This window comes from Arachis stenosperma, chromosome 7, assembly GCF_014773155.1.
Source record: "Arachis stenosperma cultivar V10309 chromosome 7, arast.V10309.gnm1.PFL2, whole genome shotgun sequence".
Taxonomy (NCBI): domain Eukaryota; kingdom Viridiplantae; phylum Streptophyta; class Magnoliopsida; order Fabales; family Fabaceae; genus Arachis; species Arachis stenosperma.
This window is the reverse complement of record NC_080383.1, coordinates 42,159,728-42,169,347: the sequence shown is the minus strand read 5'-3', so window position 1 is coordinate 42,169,347 and position 9,620 is coordinate 42,159,728. Positions and strand designations below refer to the sequence as shown.

Genomic DNA, 9,620 nt, shown 5'->3' with positions numbered 1-9,620 from the left:
ACTCTGTCACAGTGCTGCCAATCACCGGTTTGGTTCCCTCCCCTACCGGAATAGAATCACTCTTTTGCGTCTGTCACTAACGCCCAGTAGGTTACAGGTTTGAAGCACGTCACAGTCATTCAATCATTGAATCCTACTCAGAATACCACAGACAAGGTTTAGACCTTCTGGATTCTCTTGAATGCTGCCATCAGGTCCTGCCTATACCACGAAGATTCCGATGAAAGAACCCAAGAGATAACTACTCAATCTAAGATAGAACAGAGGTGGTTGTCAGGCACGTGTCCATAGTTGAGAATGATGATGATTGTCACGGATCATCACATTCATCCGGATTAAGAACAAGTGTTATCTTGGAATGGAAGCAAGCATGATTGAATAAGAAACAGTAGTAATTGCATTAATCCATCAAGACACAGCAGAGCTCCTCACCCCCAACCATGGGGTTTAGAGGCTCATACTGTGGAAAGAAACGTGTACAAAATGTTATGAGGTCATCAGGTCCGGATACAATGTCAAAAGATCCTATATGTAGTAAACTAGTGTCCTAAGGTTTACAGAAATGAGTAAATGACAGAAAAATCCACTTCCGGGCCCACTTGATGTGTGTTTGGGCTGAGCAATGAAGGAATTTCGTGTAGAGACCTTTTCTGGAGTTAAACGCCAGCTTTCATGCCAGTTTGGGCGTTTAACTCCAAATTTTATGCCAGTTCCGGCGTTTAACGCTGGAATTTCTGTAGGTGACTTTGAGCGCCGGTTTGGGCCATCAAATCTTGGGCAAAGTATGGACTATTATATATTGCTGGAAAGCCCAGGATGTCTACTTTCCAATGCCGTTGAGAGCGCGCCAATTGGGCTTCTGTAGCTCCAGAAAATCCACTTCGAGTGCAGGGAGGTCAGAATCCAACAGCATCTGCAGTCCTTTTCAGTCTCTAGATCAGATTTTTGCTCAGGACCCTCAATTTCAGTCAGAAAATACCTGAAATCACAGAAAAACACACAAACTCATAGTAAAGTCCAGAAAAGTGAATTTTAATTAAAAACTAATAAAAGTATACTAAAAACTAACTAAAAGATACTAAAAACATACTAAAAACAATGCCAAAAAGCATACAAATTATCCGCTCATCAAAACCGCAAAGAAGAAACACCAGGAATACGAGAAGAAGAAAAAGCACATTACAGCGACAAGAAAACACGAGATCATAAGAAAGGTTCAAACTTTTTCGACATTCAAGCAAATATCAACAATTTACCAGAGAATTAAAGACAAAGCAAAACAAAAAGAAAACGAAACCAACCTGGAAAAAAGCAGGAAGCTTCAGAAAAGTTGGAGATGGAGAGACGGAATCATCGATCACTGAACGACGCCGCAACGCAAGAAAAGAAAAATGTGGGCGAAAGACAGAGAGCGAGAGAACGAAGGGAGAAGTTACGAAGAGAAGCGAAGAAGGGAAACCGTTTTCTGATCGCAAATTCAAAATAAAAGGCCACAAGGAAAAACGGGGCAATTAATACCAATTAATGAAGGTATTAAACCCTCCCACGTTCCCAAAAGCGCTGATAAAAAAGCATGCGCTTTTTGAGAAAAATGTTCCACATTCAAAAAGCTTCTACAAAGGAATTGACAAAATGCTTGAGTTCGGCTTCACTAGAGAAGGACCGAAGTCAAGGACTCGACCTCAAAAAAGAAGACCGAGCTCAAGCAGGGGCACTGTTCATACCCTGGGTCGAGCTGTCCGAGCCGGGATGTTCAGTAGAAAAGCGACCGACCTCTTAAGTCAAGCGGACCGACTTCTTCGTAAAGAACTCGGCCAAATCGACAGGAAAGCCCAAAGAAGGGCCCAACTCAAGGAATACAACCCCGATCCAAAGGCAGCCCAAGCCTATAGAGATAAGGGCGGTTCCATGGAAGATAAGTTGACCTCGACAAAAGATAAGATAAGATAAGATAACTAACTTATCTTATCCAAAGAAGGTCATATCTCACCATTATAAATACACTGGAGCACCCAGGTATAACTCATACTCTAATTCTACTCAATACCTGCTTAATACCCTTGCTAACTTAAGCATCGGAGTCCCTTGCAGGTACCCCCACCCTCCGGGGACGAAGGATCAGCACTACCACCAAGTCCAACAAGTCAGACACAACCGCTCCATCCAGCACAGAAGATCTCGTACGAGATCGACCTCCAGTTTCAGGTAACCATCGGAACAGAAACCAATGAAGAGAATTCTAAGTCTGTTCAGAATGAATCTGTCTATCCAATTTTGTCTCGTCAGAATGGAGGAGACATTTTTGTTTTGTCTCCTGAGTTAGCACGAGAAACTAAAATAGACCAGTGTGATGAGGCTCAATAAGGCTCTACTTCAATCCGAAAACCAAGAGAATGGAAGTCCATGAGGGGTTATCCTCTTGACTTTATCATTGGTGATCCCTCATAAGGTGTAACAACAAGATCCTCATCCAAAAGGCAATCCAAACTAAGAAACTTTGCTCTCTTATCACAAATAGAGCCGAACAATGTTAAGCAAGCACTTGAAGATCCCTCTTGGGTCAGAGCTATGCAAGAGGAGTTGGCTCAATTTGACAAAAATGAGGTTTGGACACTAGTACCTCATCCGGATGGTAAGAAGGTAATGGGTACTAAGTGGATTTTTAAAAATAAACTTGGTGAGGATGGAAAAGTTGTTCGTAATAAGGCTAGATTAGTGGCCCAAGGTTACGATCAAGAAGAGGGTATAGATTTTGATGAGTCTTTTGCTCCGGTAGCTAGAATGGAAGCAATTAGGTTGCTTCTTGCCTATGCTGCCCATAAGGGCTTCAAAATGTTTCAAATGGATGTTAAATGTGCTTTCCTTAATGGCTTTATTGATAGAGAAGTGTATATGGCACAACTCCCTGGTTTTGAAAATAAATAATTTCCTAATCATGTTTTCAAACTTTTTAAGGCCTTTTATGGTCTTAGGCAAGCTCCAAGAGCTTGGTATGAGAGGCTTAGTGCCTTCTTATTGAAAAATCACTTTCAAAGGGGTACCACCGACACAACTTTATTTATTAAAGCATTTAATGACGATATTCTCCTAGTTCAAGTTTATGTAGATGATATTGTGTTTGGATCGTCCAATGAATCCTTGTGTGAAGAGTTTGGAAAACTCATGACTAGTGAGTTTGAGATTAGTTTAATGGGAGAGATAACTTTCTTTCTTAGCCTCCAAATTAAACAAACTCCTAGTGGTACCTTTATTCACCAAGGAAAGTATAATAAAGGATTGATAAAAAAATTTGGCCTAGAAAATTCCAAACCAATGGGAACTCCAACGCATCCAAACACTAAACTTGAAAAGGATGATGATGGAAAAGATGTGGATGAAACAAGGTATAGAGGAATGATCGGATCACTTATGCATCTTACCTCCTCTAGGCCGGATATTGTTCAAAGTGTGGGTGTATGTTCAAGATTTCAATCTCACCCAAAAGAATCTCATCTTTCAGCCGTTAAACGCATCCTTAGGTACATTAAGGAAACTAGTGATTATGGTCTATGGTACTCAAAATCTAATGAGTTTTGTGCAGTAGGGTTTTGTAATGCAGATTATGCTGGATATCGGGTGGATAGAAGAAGCACATCAGGCATGTGTTGCTTCCTTGGAAGCTCACTCAACATGTGGTCAAGCAAAAAATAAGCCATAGTAGCTGTTCATACCTTGGGTCGAGCTGTCCGACCCGGGATGTTCTACCGACAAAGTGACCGGTCTCTTTAGGTCAGACAATCCGACCTCTTCCTAAAAAGCTTGGCCAAACTACCAGGAAAGCCCAATAAAGGGCCCAAACAGAGGAACACGACCCGAACCCAAGGGCAGCCAAAGCCTACAGAGAGAAGGGCGGTTTCCTTGAAGATAAGATGACCTCACTTGAAGATAAGATAAAGATAAGATAAGATAACTAACTTATCTTATCTTTAAAGGTCACTCTACACTATTATAAATACACTGGAGCACCCAGGTATAACTGATACTCTGATTCTACTCAATACCTGCTTAATACCCTTGCTAACTTAAGCATCGGAGTCCCTTGCAGGTACCCCCCACCCTCCGGGGATGAAGGATCAGCACCATCACCAAGTCCCACAAGTCGGACAACAACAGCTCCGACCCACACAGAAGATCTCGACCGAGATTGACCTAGAGTTTCAGGTAACCCTCTGAACATTGGCGCCGTTGCCGGGGAACCTGGAAGTCATCCCATTACCATGGCGGACGACTATGACAACGATCACACCTCAGATCTAGAAGAAAGAACGCTGCACAAAAATGCGGGCACAACACCAAAAGATACTCCCCAAATCAACAATAAGAACTCCCCAAACGAGGAAGCCCTGGAGGCATTCCAAGATCGGTTAAAACAACTTGAGGAAGACGCCCTATGTCAACGAGAGTCCGAGAAGGATTTGCAAAGAGAAATAAGGCGATGCCAGGAACTGGAAACCAAACTCCTAAAACTTGAAGCTGATGTCAAGACGAAAGCCAGCTGATCTATTTCCGAAGAGATAACGCACGAAAGGAGCAAGACCCATTCACCAAAGAAATCATGAAGACAAAATCCCAAAGGACTTTAAACTCCCAGACATGACCTTATACGACGGTACTATAGATCCTAGCCATTATCTCAGCAACTTCAGAAGCAGAATGTACCTCACCGATGCCTCAGATGCATTTCGTTGCAAAGCCTTTCCAACTACTTTAACAAAAACAGTAATTAAATAGTTCGACAATCTCCCTCCTAGGTCCATCTCAAGTTTTGACGACATGGCTAAAAAATTCCTAGCCAGATTCTCCATCCAAAAGGACAAAGCTAAACACGCTCCGAGCTTACTAGGAATCAGACAAGGAGAGCGGGAGACCCTGCGTAACTATATGGAGAGATTCAACAAAACATGCATGGATATACAAAACCTTCCAACAGAAGCTGCCATCATGGGTCTCATTAATGGTCTGCGAGAAGGGCCTTTTAGTCAATCCATATCAAAGAAATACCCCACATCTCTGAACGAGGTACAGGAGCGAGCGGAAAAGTACATCAACATGGAGGAAAACTCCCGATTAGGAGAGACCTCAAAAGCAGGGTTCACCCCTCGGGATAAAGACAAAGATTCCAGAAAAAGGAAGATTGACATGGAGAGAAAATCAAAAAGTACCACAATTACACCCCTCTTCGGGTGTCTCTTGTGGATGTTTACAGAGAGGTTTGCAACACAGAAAAAATACCACCAGCTCGACCACTCAAAGGCAAAAAAGGAGGAAGAAACTGGGCTGAATATTGTGAATACCATCGGATCTGCGGGCACTCCACCAATGAGTGTTTTGACTTGAAAAACGTCATAGAAAAGCTCGTACGAGAAGGGAAGCTAGATCGATACCTAGCCACCCGTGATGACGAACAAAGGAAAAGAAGAATAGCAGATGACGTTGGACTAATCGCACGATCATCCCGGACGCCAGAAAGACATGCCCACATGATACACGGTGGATTTGCCGGGGGAAGGAATCTCCAAATCATCCTGCAAGAGACATCTCAAAGACGTATACCACGTCGCAGAAAAAAAGGAAACACCCGACATCCCGGCGATCACTTTTACCAAGGAAGACGCATCCGGCGTCATGGCAGGGCATGACGATCCTATGGTGATCACTATTATACTGGCAAACACAAATCTTCACCGCACATTGATAGACCAGGGGATCTCTGCCGATATCTTATTCAAAACCACCTTTGACAAACTCGGCTTGGAAGAAAAAGAACTCAGAGCATATCCGGACAGCCTGTTCGGGTTAGGAGATACCCCAGTTCAACCAATGGGATACATCCTGCTCCACACAACTTTTGGAAAGGGAAGTCAGTCAAGAACACTCAAAATAGATTACATCTCCACATCTATGCATGAAGTTCCCAACCACAGAAAGAATAGCCACGGTAAAGGCGAACCAAAAAATGGCGCGCTGCTGTTACAACGAAAGTCTAAACCTCAGAGGCAGAGGAGAAGAATTCAACACAATCGAGCTCGGTGGAGTTTGGAGGCGGAAGGAGCTCCGCCCACAACCTAAAGGAGAAATAGAGAAAATCCAGATCGGGAACACCCCGGACCAAATAACCAACATCGGCACACTCCTAAAAGAGGACATAAAAGAATCACTCATACAGTTCCTACGCGACAACACCGACCTCTTTACGTGGAAGGCCGCAGACATGCCAGGCATAGATCCCAAACTAATGTGCCACAAGCTAGCAGTCTACCCAGGATCTCGGCCGGTACAACAAAGGCACAGAAAGCTAGGACCAGAATGCTCTCAAGCGGTTGAAGAACAGGTACGAGCTCTACTGGAGACAGGCTTCATAAGAGAAGTCAAATACCCGCTATGGCTTGCTAATGTCGTTTTGGTAAAAGAGTCAAATGGAAAGTGGAGAATGTGCACCGACTATACCGATCTCAACAAAGCTTGCCCGAAAGATCCTTACCCGCTCCCAAACATCGACGCACTGGTAGATGCCTCCTCCGGATACAAATACCTCTCCTTTATGGACGCATACTCGCGATATAACCAAATTCCAATGTACCCAGCCGACCAAGAAAAAACCTCTTTCTTAACCCCAAAGGCAAATTACTGCTACATTGTCATGCCTTTCGGTCTCAAAAACGCGGGAGCCACTTACCAAATATTAATGAACAAAGTTTTTTCGGAACACATCGGAAAGATCACGGAGGTCTACGTAGACGACATGCTAGTAAAGACGCAAAATGAAGAGATGTTATTATCTGACCTGACACAAGTATTCAACACCATAAGACGACATGGCATGCGACTCAATCCCACAAAACGTACCTTCGCAGTAGAAGCTGGTAAATTCTTGGGTTTCATGATCACACAGAGAGGAATCGAGGCAAACCCGGACAAGTGCAGGGCCGTACTCGTCATGAAAAGCCCGACTTGTATCAAAGAGGTACAACAACTCAACGGGCGGCTGGCAGCCTTGTCCATATTCCTGACGGGATCCGCAATAAGATCTCTCCCCTTCTACGCCACTCTAAGGAAGGGAAAGGAGTTTGAATGGACAGTTGAATGCGAGCAAGCCTTCCAAGACTTCAAAAAATTTCTAGGACAGCCACCTATATTAAGTCAGCCACGGGAAGGGGAACCACTCATCTTGTACCTCGCAGTGGAAAATCGGGCAATAGCCTCAGCACTGGTCTGAGAAGACAACAGCGGGCAACAACCCATATACTTTTTCAGCAAAGCATTACAAGGATCCGAGCTGAACTATCAAAAAATATAAAAATTCGGTTACGCTCTCATAATAACATCTCGACGACTTCGCCCATATTTCCAGTCTCACACCATTAAAATTTGGACCAACCAGCCCATAAAAGGAATCTTACAGAAAACAGACTTGGCAGGCAGAATCTTGTAATGGGCAGTCGAGTTGTCCGAATTCGACCTTCAATACAAAGCTTGGACAGCCATCAAATCTCAATATCTGGCTGACTTCATTGCGGAATTTACGAACACATCGGAAATCGCCACAGAATGGAATCTATACGTGGACGGCTCCTCAAATAAAATGGGAAGTGGCGCAGGCGTAATAATTGAAAGCGACCAGGGGACCCAGATCGAATTCTCCCTCAAATTTGGGTTTCCCGCCTCAAACAATCAAGCGGAATATGAAGCACTACTAGCTGGTTTGAAGCTGGCTAGGGAGGTCGGAGCTCAAGAACTCATCATCTTCAGTGACTCACAGGTAGTCACCTCACAAATAACAGGCAGCTACCAAGCCAAGGATCCCACTATGAAAAAGTACCTGGACAAAACCAGGGAACAGCTCGGACAACTCGGAGAGTACGAGATTCGACACATATCCCGAGAACAGAATGGCCGGGCCGATGCACTCTCAAAACTAGCCAGCACCAAACCAGGAGGCAACAATAGAAGCCTTATCCAAGAAATTCTATAGAAGCCATCAATCTCAAAAGAAGAAAAGGTTCTAGCCATAACAGGTCGCGATCAGGGATGGATGGCCTCCATAATCAATTACCTCACAACAGAGGCCCTCCCTACAGAGAAAAAGAGGGAAAGAGGTTAAAACGGAAAGCACAATACTATGCCATCATAAATAATACTTTATACAAAAGAGGGATTTCAACACCATTACGAAAATGCGTGCCGACTTCCAACACTAAGGATATCTTGGAAGAAGTACACAGTGGCGTTCACTTCCTCCCCTTCCTCTCCAAATTCGGCCATATTGATGGCCTTGCACTCTCCTTTTGGATTTTCTCCTGTGCTGCTTGGAAGAGTACTTGGAGGGAGTTCAGTAACTTTCTTGCTCAGCTGTCCCACTTGTGCCTCCAAATTTCTAATGGAGGACCTTGTTTCAGTCATGAAACTTTGAGTGGTTTTGATTAGATCAGAGACCATGGTTGCTAAGTCAGAGGGGTTCTGCTTAGAATTCTCTGTCTGTTGCTGAGAAGATGATGGAAAAGGCTTGCCATTGCTAAACCTGTTTCTTCCACCATTACTGTTGTTGAAACCTTGTTGAGGTCTCTCTTGATTCTTCCATGAGAAATTTGGGTGATTTCTCCATGAAGAATTATAGGTGTTTCCATAGGGTTCTCCTAGGTAATTCACCTCTTCCATTGAAGGGTTCTCAGGATCATAAGCTTCTTCCTCAGATGAAGCATCCTTAGTACTGCTTGGTGCATTTTGCATTCCAGACAGACTTTGAGAAATCAAATTGAATTGTTGAGTCAATATCTTGTTCTGAGCCAAAATGGCATTCAGAGTATCAATCTCAAGAACTCCTTTCTTCTGACTTGTCCCATTGTTCACAGGATTCCTTTCAGAAGTGTACATGAATTGGTTATTTGCAACCATTTCAATTAGCTCTTGAGCTTCTGTAGGCGTCTTCTTCAGATGAAGAGATCCTCCAGCAGAGCTATCCAAGGACATCTTAGATAGTTCAGAGAGACCATCATAGAAAATACCTATGATGCTCCATTCAGAAAGCATGTCTGAAGGATATTTTCTGATCAATTGTTTGTATCTTTCCCAAGCTTCATAGAGGGATTCACCATCCTTCTGTCTGAAGGTTTGGACTTCCACTCTAAGCTTACTCAATTTTTGAGGTGGAAAGAACTTTGCCAAGAAGGCATTGACTAGCTTTTCCCAAGAGTCCAGGCTTTCTTTAGGTTGAGAGTCCAACCATATTCTAGCTCTGTCTCTTACAGCAAAAGGGAATAGCATCAGTCTGTAGACCTCAGGGTCAACCCCATTAGTCTTGACTGTGTCACAGATTTGCAAGAACTCAGCTAAAAACTGATGAGGATCTTCCAGTGGAAGTCCATGGAACTTGCAATTCTGTTGCATTAGAGAAACTAACTGAGGCTTAAGCTCAAAGTTGTTTGCTCCAATGGCAGGGATAGAGATGCTTCTCCCATAGAAGTCAGGAGTAGGTGCAGTAAAGTCACCCAGCACCTTCCTTGCATTGTTGGCATTGTTGTTTTCGGCTGCCATGGGTTCTTCTTCTTTGAAGAATTCGGTCAGGTCCTCAACAGAGAGTTGTG

General features: G+C 43.6%; 1 non-coding gene across 1 annotated transcript; it reads left to right on the top strand.

The window, feature by feature from the left end:
• The first annotated feature begins 9,060 nt into the window (after positions 1-9,060).
• LOC130942409 (small nucleolar RNA R71) lies at positions 9,061-9,168 on the top strand. Its single transcript, XR_009070979.1, has one exon. It is a non-coding gene; the product is annotated as a small nucleolar RNA R71 (small nucleolar RNA).
• The last annotated feature ends 452 nt before the right edge of the window (positions 9,169-9,620 follow it).